Genomic DNA, 21,475 nt, shown 5'->3' with positions numbered 1-21,475 from the left:
AGAGGCTAAATACAAATTGGGTTTTATGTGAACCTTGGAAGAGGTCATAAAACCATGCTTGAAATTTTCTCTCACATTGAGTAGATCTGGGTTTTTGGGATTGGATACAGTGACATGAAATCTGCCCAATGAAATGGATCTATGATGATGTGTGGTAAAATCAGGGACCAAGCCTATCTCTCTTCATGAGCAATTAGACCAAGGAATTGGCTGTTTATCAAGATTTAAGAGATTGAATCACCAAGGAATTTGGATTCAATCAATCATGATTGCCAAGAGGTCAATGAGTTACATGATTGAAGATGAGATGATCTGATTTTAATCCAGAGAGAACAATATCTCCCAACTCCAATGAATTTTCCCTATTCTTATCTTACGCATTCTTTACTGCTTTCTTAAATTTCTGTTATCATCCCATTCCCCCATTTACATTCAGTCATTTATAATTCTGTCATTTACTTTCTTGCTCTTTAAGTTTCTGCACTTATTTGCTTTCTTTTATTTTAAGTCATTTACTATTCTGCTGTTTAAGAATTCTGCAATACCAATCATTCTTGATTAGCTTGACTAATTGATCCATTAATTAAAGTTGCTCAAATCTACCAATCTCTGTGGATTTGATCCCACTCCTAGTGGGTTATTACTTGACGATATTTGGTGCGCTTGCCAAAGAACAAATTCACTTATTAGTGAGTGAATTTCAGTCATCAGGCATCACCCAACGCATTAGTAGCCAACAGGATATAACCCTGAGACTCTTCCCCACTACAGTGCACCATTACAGAGTTCAGGTAATAACTCACAGTTACCACTGCTCCATTTTCCCCTTCCGGCATAAATTGAATTGACCGCTCAAAGCAATCCAACAAAACTTTATTCCTCGACAACCAATCAAACCCCAAAATCAGCTCCAATCCAATCGTTGGCAAATAGATAAAGTCATGCACAAAGTCTCTACCCTCAAGCTTGAAACCTACTTGCCTACACCCTGACCTAGTCATAACCGTCTGATGCGAAGTATGTACATGCAGATCAAATGCTAACTCTAACACTTTCAAGCCTAGTTCCTCAACCTTAGCAAACGAAATAAACGAATGCAATGCTCCAGTATCATATAATGCAATTAAAGTCTTATCACCAATTAAACAAATACCTCTCATCAACGGATCCGCTTTGGAAGCATCCTTGGCGTTCATAACAAAGACTTGCCCCTGGTGCTGACTCTGACCCGCATTCGGGTTCTTCCCACGAGTGCAATCCCTCGCGATATGACCAGGAAATCCACAGTTGAAACAACCACCTAAACCAATCTTGCAAGAGTCATATGGATGATAATGTCCACAATGCACACAAGTCAAATTAGGAGAAATCTTACTCTGATTTCCTCTCCCTTTGCCACGCTGAAACTGATCATGAGGGTTCTTTCTGAAGCCTCCTTGACCTTGAGGTGCATATCCTCCTCTCTTGAAACTCTGACCCCTAGGATGAAAATACTTGCTACGCCCCTTGCTAGAGTTTCCTCCATCAGTGTCCTAGGACGCAGCTACTGTCTTGGCATACTCTTCCACCGCCCTCGCTTTATTCACCAACTCGGAGAAAACACGGATCTCCATAGGAGCCACACCAGTCATAATACTATCCTTCAAACCCCTCTGGTACTTTATACATTTCCAGCTTTCATAAGTCTCCGGGGCACCCTGACATATGCTAGAAAACCTACAAAGCTCCTCAAACTTGCTTGTGTAGTCTTCCACTGACATACCCTAGAAAACCTACAAAGCTCTTCAGTTCCATCTCCTTCGCTTCCCTCACCGACTCAGGAAAATACTTCCTATAGAAGGCCGTTTGGAACACATCCCATGATACATCAGCATTCTGGAGCTGTAGAAAACGGCACTCAACTTGCCACAGTGCTGGGCCTCTCCTACCAACTGATAAGTAGCAAATTCAACATATTGATTGTTTGGAACATGCTGCGCCTATAAAGCACGCTCCATGGCCTGAAACCAGTTGTCCGCTTCAGTAGGATTAGTTGATCCTCAGAAAATTGGCGGATGAACCTTGAGGAACGTCGCCAAGGTCATCGAAACACCTCCCGTGTTATTGCCACTTCCCTCAGCATTATCATGAGCATTCCCTTTGCCATTCCCGTTTCTGTTCCCGGTCGGTTGCCCTAACCTCTACACAGCTTGCAGAGTCGCAGCATCATTAGCTTCCATGGTATTCACAAGGTTCGCCATTATTGCCATAAATTCAGCATGGTTATCAGCCGGTTGTTCATTCCTACTTTCTCGTGAACGTGCTCAACCTCGTCCGCGAGTGGCCATTAGGGTTCCTGTCTACACCAAACAATCGATATCAAGGTGATCAGTCTCAATATCAAAAGCCTAGTGCTTCAATTATCCCAAATAGGCACTCACAAACAAGCATGATATGCAATATCAAATAGATAACCTACTAGCATCAAAGAAAAGACACACATAGTATGTAATGAAGCACAATCGGTCCATCCCTCAGGCTCACAAGGATGAACAACTCTGATACCACTAAGTGTAACACCCTAATTAGCCTAAGCTTTACCTCGTGTCGTAACGCAAAGGTTAATCAGAGATTATGACAGTTCTAAGCTCATACATAATATATATATTAAAAGAATAGTATAATCTAGAAGCCCGATGAAGGAGATAGCTCAAAAACAGAATTTAAAAAGCGCAAAACGTACTAACGAAGCTTCTAACTTAAAGCACAAGAAACAGATACAATATAACAAAACATCATAGTATAATAGTGTAATCACATAAGAATCTAGCCACGACTCACGGAGTTTAAGCCATCTAGCTATATACAAACTATACAAAAACCAGATAATAAAAATAGCTTATACAAGTTTTGTTCTCTCAAATACAAGCCTCTAGACAAAATAAAATACAAAAGTGAGAGATGTATAAACAAAATAAACAAAAAACTCCAAAAAGGTATCCGGATCCTCCGCTTCTGTCACCATCCAAGCAACTCACCGAGGTGGTTGTGACCTACATCTGAAAACACAATAGGAATATGGTATGAGAACCGAAGGTTCTCAGTATGGTAATAGTGCCCAGTGATGTAGGATATAAGACCCCGGGACGCCAAAGGCAATCCTAGACTTCGTTTCCCTCACAAGATTTCAATCTTAATTCGTACTAAAACAATAAAACATGATATATAAATCTCAACATAAAAAAACAGGGTACTCTATCTTAAGGGATTTCTATTCTAACCAAACACCGCTGTCCCACAGCCTTCACCAACCTATCCTCCATGCGATCCCATCGCCGCTGCCTTCTGAACCTCCTCAATCCCAGTAGAAATCACAGTTATATGCCATGCAAGTAAATCACAAGTAGAAGCATATAAAATAAGTAACTCAAGTAGCAATTAGACATGTTATACAAATAGGCATACAATTACAAGTCGACAAAGCAAACAAATAGATAGAAAATGCATATGATGAATGCATGTCCTACTAGCTATGATATCACATTGTCGGTTCAACTGCCAACCCGACACATCTCCATGGAGATGTCGCCTATCAGAATCATCATTGGGAACCCCCGAGATATAGTGCTCGAATCACTGTCCAGAGTTTTGCGCCTGCACGCTCTATTGATCCGAAGGGATGCGAGCGGGAAACTCTTGCCTCAAACCTCACATCTCAACGTAAGCGGGATTTAACCACCGTCCTTACGCCGCTGCCGCTACCTCGACAGGCGGGATCCAACCGCCGTCCCTGCCAACCACATAGCGTCTCATAATCTCAATTTAAAACAGTAGTTCAGTGGTATTTCAAAAAACATTTTCAACACATCAATGAAGCATTATTGCAAATTCGAGTCCTCAACTCATCTCAACCACTGTCAATTCATTTTTCAGTTTCGAACTCAACAGTTCATCAGTTCTTATCTCATATATCAATCATCCTTCACATACCATCAAACCATCCTCGGTACACCCGAAACCTAACGGCTATAACTTTAGCTACAGAGGTCCAAATGATGCGGTTCCAGTTGTGTTGGAAAGCTAACGTTCGGGGCTTCGATTTGATATATAATATGCCATAGTTGCCCTGACGCTACGTGACGCAAACGCGTGCTCCATGCGGACGCGTCACAGTTCCGAAAATCAGCGTGGCAGATTTCTTCTCCAGCGATTTTCCAGTTTGTGGCCCAGAAAACACAGATTAGAGGCTATAAAGTGGGGGAATCCATTCATTCTTAAGAATAAGCTTTCATATTCACAATTTTAGGACTAGATGTAGTTTTTAGAGAGAGAGGTTCTCTCCTTTCTCTTAGGATTTAGAATTAGGATTCATTTCACTTTATGATTACTTCATCTTCTGCAATCACAGGTTCAATGTTCCTTTTTATTTATTTTTCCAATTAAATTTATGAACTTTTCCATGTTATGATTTGAATATTTTATTTAATATAATTGAGGTATTTCAGAATTATGATAAATAATTTAGATTTTTCCCTTTTGGCTTTGGTTGAGTCATTGGAGACACTTGAGTTATCAAACTCATTGTTGATTGAAAATTGGAATTCTTCAAGAATTAATTCGAGTTCCATTAAGTCTAACTTTTCTCAAGGAAAGACTAGGACCTGAGGAATAAAAATTAATTCATCCACTTAACTTACCTTCATAGTTAGAAGTTAACAAAGTGGGAGAAAAATCCAATTCTCATTACAATTAATAAGGATAACCAGGATAGGACTTCTAGTTTTCATAACTCGCCAAGAGTCTATTTTATAGTTATTTATTTATTTTATTCTTCTTATCATTCAACATACTGCTTCCTTACTTTCAAAACCCCAATTTACAAACTCATAACCAATAATAAGAACATACCTCCCTGCAATTCCTTGAGAAGACGATCCGATGTTTAAATACTTTGGTTATCAATTTATTTAGAGGTTTGTTACTTGTGACAACCAAAACGTTTGTAAGAAAGGTTGATTGCTTGGTTTAGTAACTATACTTGCAACGAGAGTTTACTATAACTTCTAAACCATCAATCTTCAGTTCTTTCAAAATGGCGCCGTTGCCGGGGAATTGCAAACGTGTGCCTTATTATTGGTTATTGTAAATATTTTAAAAAAAAAAATTTCAGATTTTTATTTTAAAATTTTTATCTTATCTTATCTTATTTCAAAAATCAAATTTCAAAATTCAAATTTAAAAATTTTCAAAATTCAAATTTAAAATATTTTCGAATTTCAAATTTCAAATTTCAAAATTCAAATTTCAAAAATTTAAATAACCTTTTAATTTAAAATTATTTTTATTTTTGTTTTTAACTTTTATTTGTTACTATGAACTCTCACCCCTTTGGCTATGAGTCTGGTTACAATTATGTTGCCGGAAGAGGAAATTATAATGAGAACAGGTATCAAGGTTGGAACAATCAAAGATGAGAGGAGCCACAAGGATTTGATCAACCCTCATGGCAACAACCACCTCCAATGGACTATCAACAACCACCACCATATGCCTATAAACCATCTCCTCAACATGACTTTGGACCACCATACTCACAAGCCCCCTTCCACCATTCACCTCCATATGACCTTAACCCTCATACACCATAACAACCACCTTATGAGCCATATGAACCATATATAGAACCACCCCAATTCCAACCTAATTACTCCCAAGAACCACCACCTCAATATTTGCCATCTTCGTATCCATCAATCCAAGAGCACTATGATCCTACTTATGATAGCCGAGCGCAACAAGAATCAAGGGATCGTCTCACGGAAACATGTGCAAAACTTCAAGCAACCCTTCGCCAACTGGATCAAGCGATAAATCGATTACCTTCCCGACGTTCGGACACTCAAGGAATTCCCATGACCTCATGTGGGCAATCTAATGAAGAACGTAGCATGAAGGAGGTATTAGAAACTCCGGTGGACAGTGAGCAGCACGATTTTATATTGAAACAATTGGAAGAAGCTACGCTTGCCATTGAGAAAGAAGAAGTGGTTGAAGACTTAGGAGATGCGGAACCTCCATGGGAAACTCAAGTTATAGAGCCTCCTTCAAAGATGTTTGAAATTGATGTTGATGAGGGTGTACAACCTCCAAGACATATGATGGTTGAAAACTTTGAAGGAGATAATCAAGAGATGGATTCAATCATTGATGAAGTCTTATCTACATTTGAATCCTCTCCCGTTGGACTAGACATGGAGATTAAAGAAGAAGAAGCACAACCTCCCATACCCTTGGTAAACAATGAAGAATAGATTGAATTGGAAAAAAGCTACCAAGAGGAAGAGGTTGATATTGAAGAAGCTTGCAAAGAGGTGGTAGTTGTTAAAGAAGCACACAAAGGAGTGGAGCTTTCAAGTTCATTAGAAACCCCTCCCCCTAAGTTGCCATCATCCTTCACAACATTCAAGTGGGTAAAATTCATATCCCTTAGCTTTCTAATTCCACTTGAATATGGGCTACTGGAGACGGATGGTCAACTTAGAGCTCTTTGTGGCATTAAGAGTAAGAGGAAGATGGTCAGTGGTAAGAATTGTCCTGCAAGGTTCATTATGGTTGGAAGCTTCAAGTTTAAACTCAAAGGTTGGTGTAGAGCTCAATTGAATGGGTCTAGGAAGTTGTTTGGCCGCTTTAGTGAGAATTCAGATTGCTTGCTACCCGGATGGAATCATAATGATCAACGCAAAGACGGGTGCAAAAATAAAGTTTGGGATCCTGGAATCTGTTCTGACATTCAACACCCAAGAAGCCTGAGAACCTGTTTAAAACTGCTCAAGGGCTTTACGTGCCTTGTTTGGGATCCTGGAGGCTACTGAGATTACAAACATTGGTGGAGATTCCTGGATGAGTTCAAGCACAAGCCACCAAAACAGGGAGCTCACCAAATGTCCAACTTATGGACATTAACTAAAAGTGCTAGGTGGGAGACAACCCACCATGGATGGCCACCAAGAAGGGTAAAGCGAAAGCTACTCCTAAACCACCGGCAAGGAAAGGAACAAAAAGAGCCCCAGCTGAGGAACCACAACCCCATCAACTTGCACATCCTAGCATGCACCGAGGACGGTGCAATCTTTAAGTGTGGGGAGGTCGATACCGATCTCCGTGGGTTAGTACTTTCCTGTCTCAACACCATTGTTTTATTTTCTTTGTTTGTTCATTATTGCATTTGCATGTTTAATTGCATGTTTGTTTGATTTTATGCATTTAGCTACTGCTTGGTTGAGAAATAATAAGCTTCTTTTTAAGACCCTATTTTTTGAAAAATTTCACTAATTTAAATCAAAATTTTTTGTGTAAAACTTGTTTGAAGTTGTATTTGGAACATGATTTTTGAGTCAAAGAATACACAACCCGTGAGATTTTGAGCTTATTTACATGGTTACATTATTTAACCATAAATTTTTATTCTTGTGTGTTTTCTTCTCTATAATTGCAATCTTTGCTTTGTTCCATTCTATATGTCCAATGTTTAATGTGTTACATGCTTGCATATGATTGAGACCATTGTTTGATTTTAGCTCACTTATCCCAAATAAGCCTACCCTTTAAATCACCCTTGTCAGCCACTTTGAGCCTTTTAATCCCCATTTGTTCTGTTTTATAACCACATTACTAGCCTTAAGCAGAAAAACAAATTAAAAATCCCAAGTTGAATCCTTGGTTAGCTTAAGATAGATATTGTGTATAATTTAAGTGTGGGGAATTTTATGGGAACATGGGATGATATGAAAAAATAGGGAATTAAATTGATTAAGTTATTTGAAAATTTGGGAAGCATGCTCATGTGAAATCAAAATAATTAAATTACCATGTGCATTGAAAAAAAAAATATTAAGTAATTAAATAAGGGGATACAAAAAAAAGAGAAGAAAAATAATATTACCCCAAATGCAAAATAAAAAAAATCAATGCACATGGGACAAAATTCAAAAATAAGTTTGATACATGAGCATGTAATACAAAAGTGGGAAAAATTTGGGTAGCTAGGTAAAGTATTTTAAAAATTGTATAAAGTATGTATATGTTAGGTGAGATCTTAGACTAATCAAGGATTCACTTTATAAAGCTCACTTGGCCATACATATATCCTTACCTTTACCTCAGCCCCATTACAACCCTAAAAAGACCTCATAATGTTTGCATTGATATGCTAAATATTTGTTGATTGGTTGGATGAAGAACAAAGTTTAGAAAGCATGATTAGAGAAGAGTAGAGTGAATTACCCTATACACTTGAGTGATTAGAGTGCATATACACTACCAGTAAGGGTTCAATGCTTAATTCTATGTTCCCTGCTTTCATAAGCTGTCTTTGATGCGGGAGGAAATTAGCGAGTTAAGAATGATTATAAAATATGCGTTGCAAGTATAGTTCTCAACCAACCAGAAATCCGCTCATCAATTTAGAAGGGTGTCACAGAAATTAAAATCAAAATACTGGGAGTATGAGTCCCAGGTCGTCTCCCAACGAGTTGCAGAAAAGCGTGCAATTTTATTAATCAGATGTTTTCAAAAAGGTTTGAGTTGAATGGCAGAAAATTAAATTAGAGAATTTATATAAATCTAAATAAAAGCCTTGACTGGGAGTTGATTAGCTGGAAGCCCTATTCTTGTTACAGTACTCTCAAGATTAATTGATAATTGGGGGTTATTCTGTTTAGTTGTCCCTCACTAAGTAAGGGAAAGTTAAACAAGTTGGAATGCTATCTCTATCCACAAGTCCCAATCCGCTCTTGGGAGGATTGGTGTTAGTGACTAGAGAGCAATCCAACAATAAACCCAACTACAATCTTTCTCTTGAGCATCCCAACTTCAAGGGTTTCTTTCAATCAACTCTCCATCAAGTTAGGGAACTACTCGCTCATTGTAAATGAAGAATTCATAACATAAGAAAGGGAATTAAAGAAAGACATGATAAATAATGATCAAAGAATTAATTAAAAATAAAAGTAATTCTTGTATTGATAAATGCTAAAATAATCCAATGGTAAAACTAAGTAAATTAAGGAACATGGAAGAGTAAGAGACAAGTAAAGAGAACGAACTAGAATGTCGAAGTCTTGATGGGGCAATAACTCTTCTCAATATCCCAATGCAAAAACAATGAAAAATAACGAAGCCTAAAAACCATGAATGTGTAGAGAGAAAATCCTAGAGGAGAGGGAAACTAGATCTAAAAACTAAAACTATGCGGAATGAATGTTGTTGTTGGTTTCTGCATGTTCTCTGGCTCTAGTCTGCTTTTCTGGGCTGAAAACCGGGTCAAAATAAGGCATGAAATCGCCCCCCAGCGATTCTGCAGATTATGCAGATCGCGCATGTCACGCGGTCGCGTCATCCATGCGGCCGCGTCGCTTGTGCTATTCCATACCGCGCGGTCGCGTCATCCATGCGGCCGCGTCGTTGCGATTTCCTTTCTTTCACGTGGTCGCGTGATCCATGCGGCCGCGTCGCTTCTCGCTGGTCATCTCCTCAATTTCTTCTGTTCCTTCCGTTTTTGCAAGCTTCCTTTCCAATCTCCAACTCATTCATGCCCTATAAGTCCTGAAACACTTAACACACAGATCACGACATCGAATGGAATAAAGGAGAAATAAAATATATAATTAGAAGTCTCTAGGAAGGAAGTTTTCAATCATGCAATAACTTTAGGAAGGAATTATAAATGCATGCTTATTTAATGAATAAGTGGGTAAAGATCATGATAAAACCACAGAATTAAACACAATATAAACCATAAAATAGTGGTTTATCAACCTCCCCACACTTAAACATTAGCATGTCCTCATGTTTAGTTGAAGGAGATAAAATGAATGAGTAAGAACATGTAAAACCTATGAAAGGCAATGCAACCTATATATATGAATGCAACTATATGATTTTTGTCCACTTCATCTAAAGTAAATAAGCTTCTTCAAAACAATTACAAATCAAATTCCACTAACTCAATTCTTATACAGTAAGAACAGATAAAAATGCAGGAAGATAGCTTATGAAAGCAGGGAACATAGAAATTCAAGCATGGAACCCTCACTGATGATGTATGTACATTCTAGTCTCTCTAGTGTATAGGGTCATCACTCTATCTTTCTCTAATCATGCTCTCTGATTTTTGTTCTTCTCCTAACCAATCAACAACATTTAATATACCAATGCAAACATCATGAGGTCTTTTCAAGTTTGTAATGGGGCCAAGGTGAGGGTAAGGATATATATATGGCTAAGTAAGCTTATAAATTGAATCTTTAACTAACCCAAGCTTTAACATAACCTATATATATTCTATATAACTTTAGAATTCATACCTAGCTACCCAGAAATCTCTTTCACATCCATACTCATGTATCAACCTTTTATTTTGATTTTATCATACATGCATTGATCCTTGAATGCTTGACTTAGCATTGGGGTAATTTTGTCCCCTTATTTATTTATTGAGTATTTTTGGATTTTTTTTTAAACATAGAAACATAAACATAAACATAGCTTATCAAAGCACATAGAGTTTTAATTTTTATAGTTTCACATGAGTAGGTATCCAAATTCCCATAATATTATCATAACTCATTCCCCTATTATCCTTTGTTCCCACAATTTCCCATACTTAAAAAACACACACAATTCTATCTTAAGCTAACCAAAGATTCAATTTGGGATATATAATTGTTTTTCCGCTTAAGGCTAGTAATGTGGTAAAATATAGAACAAATGAGATTTAAAGGCTCAAAGTGGCTAACAAAGGTAATTGAAAGGGTAGGCTTAATTTGGATAAGTAAGCTCAACAAATAATGGCCTCAATCATATGTAAACATATAAATATAATAAACATTGGACATATAAGATGAAACAAAATATAGATTACAATCATAGAGAAGTAAACACACAAGAATAAAATAATTATGTTTAAATAATGTAACCATTCATAAAGGCTCAAATCTCACAGGTTGTGTGTTCTTTAGCTCAAAAATCATGTTCCAAATACAAATTCAAGCAAATTTAACATAAAAGTTTTAATTAAAATTAGTGAAATTTTGTTCCAAAGATAGGGACTTAGAAGAAACTTATTGTCTTTTTAATCAAGCAGAACATGCATGCAACTAATCTATTACTATGCAATTTATCCTATTTTATAAAAGAAAAATCTAACTAAATATCCTAATTTATTGGTGCTAGGGAAGAGAAATTACCTCCGAAAGTCAGGTACTGACCGACCTCTACACACTTAAGGCTTTGCACCGTCCTCGGTGCCATCTGTCAAGAACAAAGGTGGGCTGGTAGCAGTATCTCCACAGTCGGGACCATCATGGCTCCCTGTGCTAGTAAAGGAAGTGGAGTTCGGAGTGTCTGAGTCCTTGAATTTTCCCATGATCAGCTCCTTGAGGTATGTGAATCGGCGCTTGTTACGGTGCTCTCTCATCTTAGCTTTCTATTCATGCCGATCCAACTTTTCAAGTATCTGATGGAGCAGTTGGGCTGTTGTAGGTGCTTGTAGTGTTGAAGAAAGAATATCTTCAACTGGTTTAGTGGGCTGGCTGGTAGTGGCTGCTGGAAGTCTAAGGTACCTCCCGTTGGGGACAAACTGATCATCCCGTGAAAGCATGACTTTGGTGTCCCCAGCTCTGTAGGAGACTCCGGCTGCTGAGACAAGATCTGAGACCAGGGCAGAAAAAGGTAAGTTGCCCGCAATTTGTATGTGTCCCATGACATTCCGGATATGTCTTGGTAGATTCAGAGGTTGGTCTGTAAGGATGCACCATAGTAGAACGGCCATGTCCACAGTGAAGGACGACTCGTGAGTGCTCGAAAAGACGTAATGGGACATAATCTGTGCCCATACGCGAGCCTCCAAGGTAAGTGCTGAAGCCAAAATTCCCTTAGGATGGGTACGATGGTATCCGTAGATCCATCTGCTACCAGGTAGTGCGATAACTCTGAGAACAGCGTCCCAGTCAAATTGATACAGCTGGCGCTTGAGTGTGGCTTCTTGAAAGGCATCTAATCCTTCCGGAATAGGGGGAAGACTTAGAACTTTTTGAATGGCCTCTACTGTAATGGGGACTTGTTTTTGACGGACATAGACAGACTGCAGGGTTGGCAGGTGAAAGTTGGAGTAGAACTCGACTACCCAAGAAAGATTGACTTGCCTTGGCTGTCTCTATAGGAAACCCTGTTGTCTTCGGGCAATCTGCAGCTCAACAAATGTAGCAATGTGGTTTGGGAGGAGAAGAAGGTATTCGTTGTTGTAACTCCTTTCTACCAGGATGGGGAACATCTGCTCACAGTAACGATTGGGGAATCGCGCAGTGTCCTTTGCTGGGAAGGCTCTTTCTTTATCATCAACTTTTATAATCCTCTTAATTTTCTTTGTTGAGGGCTTTATCGCAGTTGAAGAGGGTTCTGCCACTAATGCTCTCTTTGTACCTCTTCTTGCTGGTTGTTTGGGAGTAGCTTTCTCTTTTCCTTTCTTGGTGGCCATCCTGAAAAAGGAAAGAGAAAGTAAATTAAATTTAAAGGGATAGGGCAAGGAAGAGAACGGAAAAGGATGGTTATAAATGCATATTAAAAAGTAAAAGATGTTAACACACGCTCATGAGTACATGTGAAAACTCATTAATGGAAAATAGCTAGTGCATATGATGACAAGTGAATGCAAGGTGTTTATTGGCATGCCGACAAAGGGCATGAGTAGCATAGATCAAGCATCACTCATAACAAACCATCATGTTTGTATTGACAATTAAATTCAATGAATAAAATAGTAAAGGGAATTTGTGAAAAGCAAGCATTGAATATTAGAGTAGAAAAATGTAGAGAAGGTCATAATGCCATACGGTTTTTTTCACAAACACATAGCATGCATGTAGAAGAAGTTCTTGAAAATAAGAATTTGAACATGCAAGTAATCCCTTAAAAAGCAATATATAATTGTCAAACAAATTTACAACAATCCACAAGCATATAAAAATAAATAATGACTCACATAAATTGATAACACCAAGTAAAAAGGAAAAAGAAAGAAAAAGAAAATATGGATAATGAAGGTAAAAAGAAAAGAAAATAATATAACATATAGAAATAATAGAAAAGTAAGGAGGGAAGGGGAAAGAAAAAAGAAAAACCTTGTTAATGGGGGTGAGGGAGAGTAAAAAGTGAGAAAGAGGGAAGAAGGAAGGAAGGGAGAGAGAAGAAATAAGGAGGGAAAAGAGAAAATAGGATTTGGGGAGAAAAAGATAAGATAAGTGGCAAATAAGGAAAACTGTGCGGCGCAAGCGACGCGGTCGCATGGGGCACGCGGTCGTGCGACTTGCGCTTAAACTCAATGACGCGGTCGCGTCGGTCACGCGGTCGCGTGACCCGTTTTATGCCATTGGCGCGAGGGTAGCCTCGCACTCGCACAACTCTATGTTCAAAATCATATTAGTACCAAATTTTGGGTGACGCGATCGCATGGGGTATGCGATCGTGTGAGTGGTCAATTATTGGGATACGATGCGGTCGTGTGGAGCACGCGATCGCGTGAGAGGGACTACGCGTCCAGCGCCAGTCTAGCACCACTCTAGCACAACTTTCGGCTGTGCACCCTTGTTACGTCGAAATCCAGGGCATGCGGCCGCATGGGGCACGCGATCGTGTGGGAGGCCAGTATTCCCATATGACGCGGTCGCATCGGTCATGCGATCGCGTGGGGTAATTTGTTCCATTGGCACGCCTCCAGCCCTGCTCCTACGTAACTCTCTGTTCATATATTATTGTCTCCCAGCTCCCTGCGACGCGGACGCGTCAATGAGGCGGTCGCGTCGCGTGATTTATTTTTGGCATTTTTTTTAAAAAAAATAAAAGTATATAAATACAGATGCACGAAATGTACTAATGAAGAGAAGAGTTATCGGATAAGAAAACTAAAAATAAAGAAAAGAACGATCATACCATGGTGGGTTGTCTCCCACCTAGCACTTTTCTTTAACGTCCGTAAGTTGGACGCTCCACTAGCTCAGTCTTCGGCTATGTGGGTATCTTCCAAGAGGAAGATCTCGAGCTCCTTGTTCTTCTTCAGCTTCTCGCCATGGTACAGCTTTAAACGATGTCCATTAACTTTGATAGGTTCAGAGCTTGAAGGATGACTTAGGTGATAGACTCCGTACGGTTCGGCCTTCTCTACTCTGTATGGACCTTCCCATCTTGATCTCAACTTGCCTGGCATGAGCCTCAGTCGAGATTTATAGAGGAGGACTAAGTCCCCAGGTTGGAACTCTTTCCTCTTGATGTGCTGATCATGTACAGCCTTCATCTTCTCCTTGTATAGTCTTGAGTTCTCATAAGCTTCTAGGCGGAGGCTTTCCAGTTCTTGCAGTTGCAACTTCCTTTCAGCTCCGGCTCTCTCAATTCCTATGTTGCATTCCTTTACTGCCCAAAAGGCTTTATGCTCTATTTCAACAGGGAAATGACAAGCTTTTCCATAAACTAAGCGGAAAGGACTCATCCCAATGGGTGTTTTGTATGCTGTTCTGTATGCCCAGAGTGCATCTTGTAGCCTGGTGCTCCAGTCTTTTCTATGAGGTTTGACTATCTTCTGCAAGATACAATTTATCTCTCTATTTGACACCTCAGCTTGCCCATTAGTCTGAGGATGGTAGGCTGTTGCAACTTTATGAATTATCCCATGCTTCTTTATTAATCCTGTTAGTCTCCTGTTACAAAAATGGGTGCCTTGATCGCTCACGATTGCTCGTGGTGATCCAAAGCGACAAATAATATGGTTTCTCACAAAGGAAACAACAGTGTTAGCATCATCATTGCGGGTAGAAATTGCTTCTACCCATTTGGAAACATAATCCACAGCTAACAAAATATAAAAATAACTATTAGAATTTGGAAATGGACCCATGAAGTCAATGCCCCAAACATAAAAAATTTTACAGAAAAGCATAATTTGTTGAGGCATCTCATCCCTCCTGGATATATTACAAAATTTCTGGCATGGGAAACAAGATCTACAAAATTCAGCAGCGTCCCTAAAAAGAGTAGGCCACCAGAATCCACAGTCTAAGATCTTCCTAGCAGTTCTTTGAGGGCCAAAATGTCCTCCACTCTCAGATGAGTGACAGGCCTCTAAGATGGACTGGAATTCTGATTGAGGCACACACCGTCTAATTATCTGGTCAGTGCCACATCTCCATAAATATGGGTTATCCCATATATAATATTTAGACTCACTTTTCAGCTTGTCTCTTTGATGCTTAGAAAAGTTCGGAGGAAAAGTGCGGCTAACTAGATAATTAGCTACAGGTGCATACCAAGGGACTATCTCAGATACTGCTTGCAGGTTATCAAATGGGAAATTATCAGCTATAGGAGTGGAATCATCTGTAATATGTTCAAGGTGACTCAAGTGGTCCGCCACTAAATTCTGGTTACCACTCCTGTCCTTAATTTCCAAATCAAATTCTTGTAATAGCAGTATCCAACATATAAGCCTTGGTTTGGACTCCTTTTTAGATAATAAATACTTTAGAGCTGCGTGGTCTGAATACACTACTACTTTAGTACCAAGTGAATAGGCTCGGAATTTATCCAGAGCAAAAACAAGAGCAAGAAGCTCTTTCTCAGTAGTAGTGTAATTCGACTGAGCGGCATCTAGAGTCTTAGACGCGTAAGCAATAACAAACGGATCCTTACCTTCACGTTGAGCCAGTGCTGCTCCTACTGCATGGTTGGAAGCATCGCACATTATTTCAAATGGTTTGCTCCAGTCTGGTCCTTTCACAATTGGGGTTTGAGTCAGTGCGGTTTTCAGCTTATCAAACGCTTGTTTGCAATTTTCACTGAACTCGAACTCAATATCTTTCTGCAGTAGCTTGGATAAGGGAAGTGCTACCTTACTGAAGTCCTTAATGAACCTCCTATAAAAACTTGCATAGCCAAGGAAAGAACAGACCTCTCTCACAAAAGAGGGGTAAGGTAAACTAGAAATAACATCCACCTTTTCTGGATCTACAGAGATACCAGTATTAGACACAACATGTCCTAGTACAATTCCTTGTTTAACCATAAAGTGACATTTTTCAAAATTTAATACCAGGTTTGTACTGACACATCTATCTAACACTCTAGATAATCCATCTAAGCAAAGGCTAAAGGAATCGCCATAAACACTAAAATCATTGATGACAAGTCATCTTAGCCTAGTTTCACTAGTCTTTTTCTTTTGTTTTCACTTGAATTGTGCACTTTCTTGAGCTACAAGTAAGCTAATATGGGTAAATTTTCATGCTTCCTTTGATTTAATCAACCATGTATGAATTCATGCTATGTCATGAGGTTTTATGCTATAATTGTCACATATTACGATAAAATGAATATCTCATGATTTTAAGCATAGCTTTGATGTGTTTGGTTGATTAATGATAGGTGAAGAAAGCTTGGAGAAAGGTTGAAGCAAGAAGGAATGGCTAGGAGTAAAGAGAGGACAATGGAATAAGTGAAAATGAACCAGGAAGCAAAAAGCTAGAGTAAAAGTTAGCCTCAAACTTTGGCACAAACTTTTGGGTGAAAAGTTAGCCCCAACGTTAGCCCCTAACTTTTGGGCTAACGTTGGCACATGAAAGTTACTCCCTGGGCACCAAAAGTTTGCGCCAACGTTAGCCCCTAACTTTGTGGCTAACGTTGGCATGAGAAAAACACTCCCTGGGCACCAAAAGTTTGCGCCAACGTTAGCCCCTAACTTTGTGGCTAACGTTGGCATGAGAAAAACACTCCCTGGCCACCAAAAGTTTGCGCCAACGTTAGCCTCTAACTTTTGGGCTAACGTTGGCACATGAACAATACAAAGGGGGAGCAAGAGTTTGCGCCAACGTTAGCCTCTAACTTCTGGGCTAACGTTAGCGCCATAAGTACACATAAGGAGGCCAACGTTGGAGCAAAAGTTAGACCCCTAACTTTTGCCCCAACGTGGATAGCAGCAAAGCATGGAGGCTGATAGTAAAAGTTAGAGTAAAAGTTAGCCTCAAACTTTTACTCAAACTTTTACTCAAACTTTTGCAAAACTCCAACCCGGTTCAATTGGTTCACTTTGGTTCCTCTCCAAACTCCAAGAGCAATCAACCAAGGCCTCTCTCAACCCAATTCCACCAAGAGCAAAGGCCCAACTCAAGGCTTGAAGATCATTTGAAGAAAGTGTATAAATAGGATAGAATTCAAGTTTTTGGGAAGCTTCCCTTTTAGTTTTTCAGAATAGCTTTCTTTTAAATTTGGCTTAGAGCTCATTTTTACATTTCTTAGCATTGTTGTTTTAATTCAAGAGAATTTGGGAGGAGAATTGATCTCTCTTCTTCCTTGTTCTTGCCCAGCATTCTTTACATTTCTTGTCTTAGATCTTGGGTGGAGAATTGAAGAAATTCTGTTTCAATCTCACCTTGGGATCTTGTTTAATTTTCTGCTTAATTGAATTTCAGTTTCGGTCACTTGCTTCTTCATCTACTTTCTTTGCAATCTACAATCTCTTTTGCATTTGTTCTTGTTGGATCTGGGAAGGCATTGAGATCTAGACTTGGTTTTCTAGTCTCTTGGGTCCTGAGATTCGGATTTCTCATTTCCCACTCCCTGTTTACTGTTTTCATGCTTATTTACATTTCTGTTTTGAGATCTGGTTTGATTCAAGACATCCTTTACTTCTCTGTTTGTTGCAATTTACTTTTCCTTGTTTAATTCCTGCAAATCCAACTCCCAATTCCCTTTACAATTCAAGCCATTTACATTTCTTGCACTTTAAGATTTTGCAATTTACATTTCTTGCGTTCTAAGTTTCTTCCATTTAATTTCTTGTTCTTTAAGATTCAGCACTTTAAATTCCAGTTCTCTTTAATTTCATGCCAATTACTCATTCCCTTTTACTTTCTATGCAATTTAAATTCTGCAAATCACAAATCTCTCAACCAAATCTTGATTCGCTTGACTAAATCAACCACTAAACTAAAATTGCTCAATCCTTCAATCCCTGTGGGATCAACCTCACTCCCGTGAGTTATTATTACTTGATGCGACCCGGTGCACTTGCCAGTTAGATTTGGGTGTTTTGGAGAAATTCGTTTCTTCACAAAAATATCCCATCAAGTTTTTGGCGCCGTTGCCGGGGATTGATTAGATTGACAATGATTAAGTGAGGTGGTGATCTAGATCTAGCATTTTTTTCTTTTTATTTTCTGTTCTTTTAATTTTCAATTAACCCACTATCTGTTTGAATTTTTGCTTAAGCTAACTAAAACTTCATTCTAGCAATAGATTGAAGTGTCACTGGATTGTGTGTTTCTTATGTTCTGCTTGTATGTCAGGTATAAGAAGAAATACACCCATCTTTCATGAACAAGACGAAAGAACTCTTAGAAGGTTAAGAAGAGCTGAAAGAGGGAAAAATATTGTTGGAGAAGAGGAATCAGAAGAAGAATTCCAAGATATGGAGGAACATTCAACCAATCCACCAGGTGGAGCAGACAACAACAATAACAATCCACCCCAGAGGAGAGTTCTGGCCTCCTATACCTTTGCAAATGCTAGACATTATGGAAGCAGCATTCTCACTCCTAATGTCAATGCAAATAACTTTGAATTAAAGCCACAACTCATTACATTGGTCCAAAACAACTGCTCGTTTGGGGGAGGACCATTGGAGGATCCAAATCAACATCTGTCTACCTTCTTAAGGATTTGTGACACTGTCAAGTCCAATGGCGTGAATCCTGAGACCTACAAGCTTCTGCTGTTCCCGTTCTCATTAAGGGACAAGGCCGCACAATGGCTTGAAACTCTTCCTCAAGGAAGCATCACTAGCTGGGATGATTTGGTGACTAAATTTCTAGCCAAATTCTATCCACCTCAAAGGGTTAACAGGCTGAAAACCGAGGTACAAACATTCACACAATTAGATGCTGAAAATCTGTATGAAGCATGGAAGAGATACAAGGCTCTGCTAAGGAAATGTCCACCAGAAATGTTCACTAAGTGGGACAAGCTACAGAACTTCTATGAAGGACTCACCCTAAAGGCTCAAGAATCACTTGACCACTCAGCTGGAGGTTCCTTGCAACTCATGAAAACTGCAGAGGAAGCTCAAAATCTCATTGATATGGTGGCTAACAACCAATATTTCTTTGCTCATCAAAGAAACCGCCAACCATCACAAAGAAGAGGAGTAATGGAGCTAGAAGGAGTGGACTCAGTCTTGGCTCAAAACAAGATGATGCAGCAGCAAATTCAACAACAATTTGAGCAAATGGCCAAGAGGATTGATAGTCTCCAAGTTGCAGCAGTTAACACTAGCCAACCATCAACCACATGGGGACAGAGTGAAGAAACTCAAGAAGAACAACAAGAGCAAGTACAGTATATGCACAACCAAGGACCAAATGAAGTGTATGGTGATACATACAATCCATCCTGGAAGAACCACCCAAACCTCAGATGGGGAGATAATCATACCCAAAACCAACAACCATGGCAGAGGAACTCAAACCAAAACAACCCAAGAAGCAACCAAAACCACAACCAGCAGCAGACCAACCAAAACCCCTACAGAAAACCTCAAAACAACTACCCCAACCCCAACCAGTACCAATCCAATAACCAACCCACCAACCAAAATGCCTATCATCCACCACCCACATCTCATAACCCACCTCAAGTATCACCTGAAGCCCAGAGAATCACTAACTTGGAGGCCGTGATAGACAAAATGTTGAAACACCAGGAAATGGTAACCAAGAATCAGGAAGCATCCCTGAAAAGCCTAGAGAGACAGATGGGGCAAATCTCCAAGCAGATTTCTCTTGAGAGACCTTCAAGCTCACTGCCGAGTGACACAATCCCAAATCCTAAGGAAGAATGCAAGGCAATACAATTAAGGAGTGGGAGAACATTGATGAGCAACAATGACACTACTAAGAAGCAAGTAGAGAGCAGCAAAAGACCAATAGAAGAGGAGCAGCCAACACACACAGAGGAAGCCAATGACGATGATGCAATGGCAAGCAAGGAAGCCTCAAAGCAAACTCAAGCAAAGGAGGAACAACCAAAAATTCTAAAAAAAGGGAATGAAGTAGTTGAAAAGCCAACCAAGAATCAAAAGCAACAAGTAGAGAAAACCTTTGTACCTCCACTGCCATATCCCCAGAGGTTCAACAAAGAAACCAAGGACCAGCATTTTCACAAGTTCCGTGAAACTTTCAAAAAACTGGAAATCAATATTCCTTTTGCTGAAGCACTTGAGCAAATGCCTCTGTATGCCAAGTTTTTGAAGGAGCTTATCAACAAGAAAAGAAATTGGGATGAGAAAGAAACCATACTGCTCACTGAGGAATGCAGGGCTTTGATTCAAAAAGGGTTTCCCCCTATGCTTGAAGATCTAGGGAGCTTTTTGCTACCTTGCACCATTGGGGAATTAACCATCACTAAAGCAATGTGCGATCTAGGAGCAAGTATCAAATTAATACCATCCTCCTTGGTAAAAAAGCTGCATATAAAGGAAGTTAAACCAGTACAAATATCTCTAGAGCTAGTAGATAAGTCAACAGTATACCCCAGGGGTATGATTGAAAACCTGCTGGTCAAGGTGGACAACTTTATATACCCTGCAGATTTTGTGGTTCTAGATTCAGAAGGGGATGATGGTGATTCTATTATTCTGGGGAGGCCATTCTTGGCCACTGCTAGAGCTATCATAGACATAGAGGAAGGAGAATTAACTCTTAGAATGCATGATAAGAGTGTCACTCTGAAGGTATTACCAGAGGCACAATTTAGCAAGGAGAAGAAAGACTGTATGAAAATTGACAAGGGAGAATCACAGTTGAAGGAAGAAAATGACAAAGAGAGTCACAGCAACATCCCAAGGCTAAGGATTGTGCAGACTGATGAAGAGGCCCAAGAGGATATTGGAGTATTAGCCACTGAGAAGAGAGGTCCCCAAGGGAAGCCTACGGCCAGAAAAGAAAGATCAACAAAAGGAAAGATGAAACGGAGAAACAAAACAAAAAGGGGTTGGAAGAACAGGAAGATCCCAACAGAGGGGCTTTCCAAAGGTGACAAAGTGCAACTGATATATCAACAGCTGGGGGCAAACCAACAAACTGAGGACTACTACACTGTCAGCAACATACTCTCATTAGAGCATGCTGAAATTGAACACCAGGGAACAAAGAAGAGGATCACAGTCAGGGGAGACAAATTGAGGCTCTACAAGCACCAACCACCATAAAAGAAAAGCCTCAATGTCAAGCTAATGACAATAAAAGAGCGCTCCATGGGAGGCAACCCATGATTTAAGATTCATGTCATTTTAAATTCAATAAGTTATGATCATTTGAGCATGAATTCTTTTCTCTTTTCATGAACATGTCCATTGACTGCATGCACTATTTTGAAACATATGCTGAGAATTCTAAGTTTG

This window comes from Arachis hypogaea, chromosome 14 (genome assembly GCF_003086295.3).
Source record: "Arachis hypogaea cultivar Tifrunner chromosome 14, arahy.Tifrunner.gnm2.J5K5, whole genome shotgun sequence".
In the NCBI taxonomy this organism is placed as follows: domain Eukaryota; kingdom Viridiplantae; phylum Streptophyta; class Magnoliopsida; order Fabales; family Fabaceae; genus Arachis; species Arachis hypogaea.
This window is presented reverse-complemented; position numbering follows the sequence as displayed.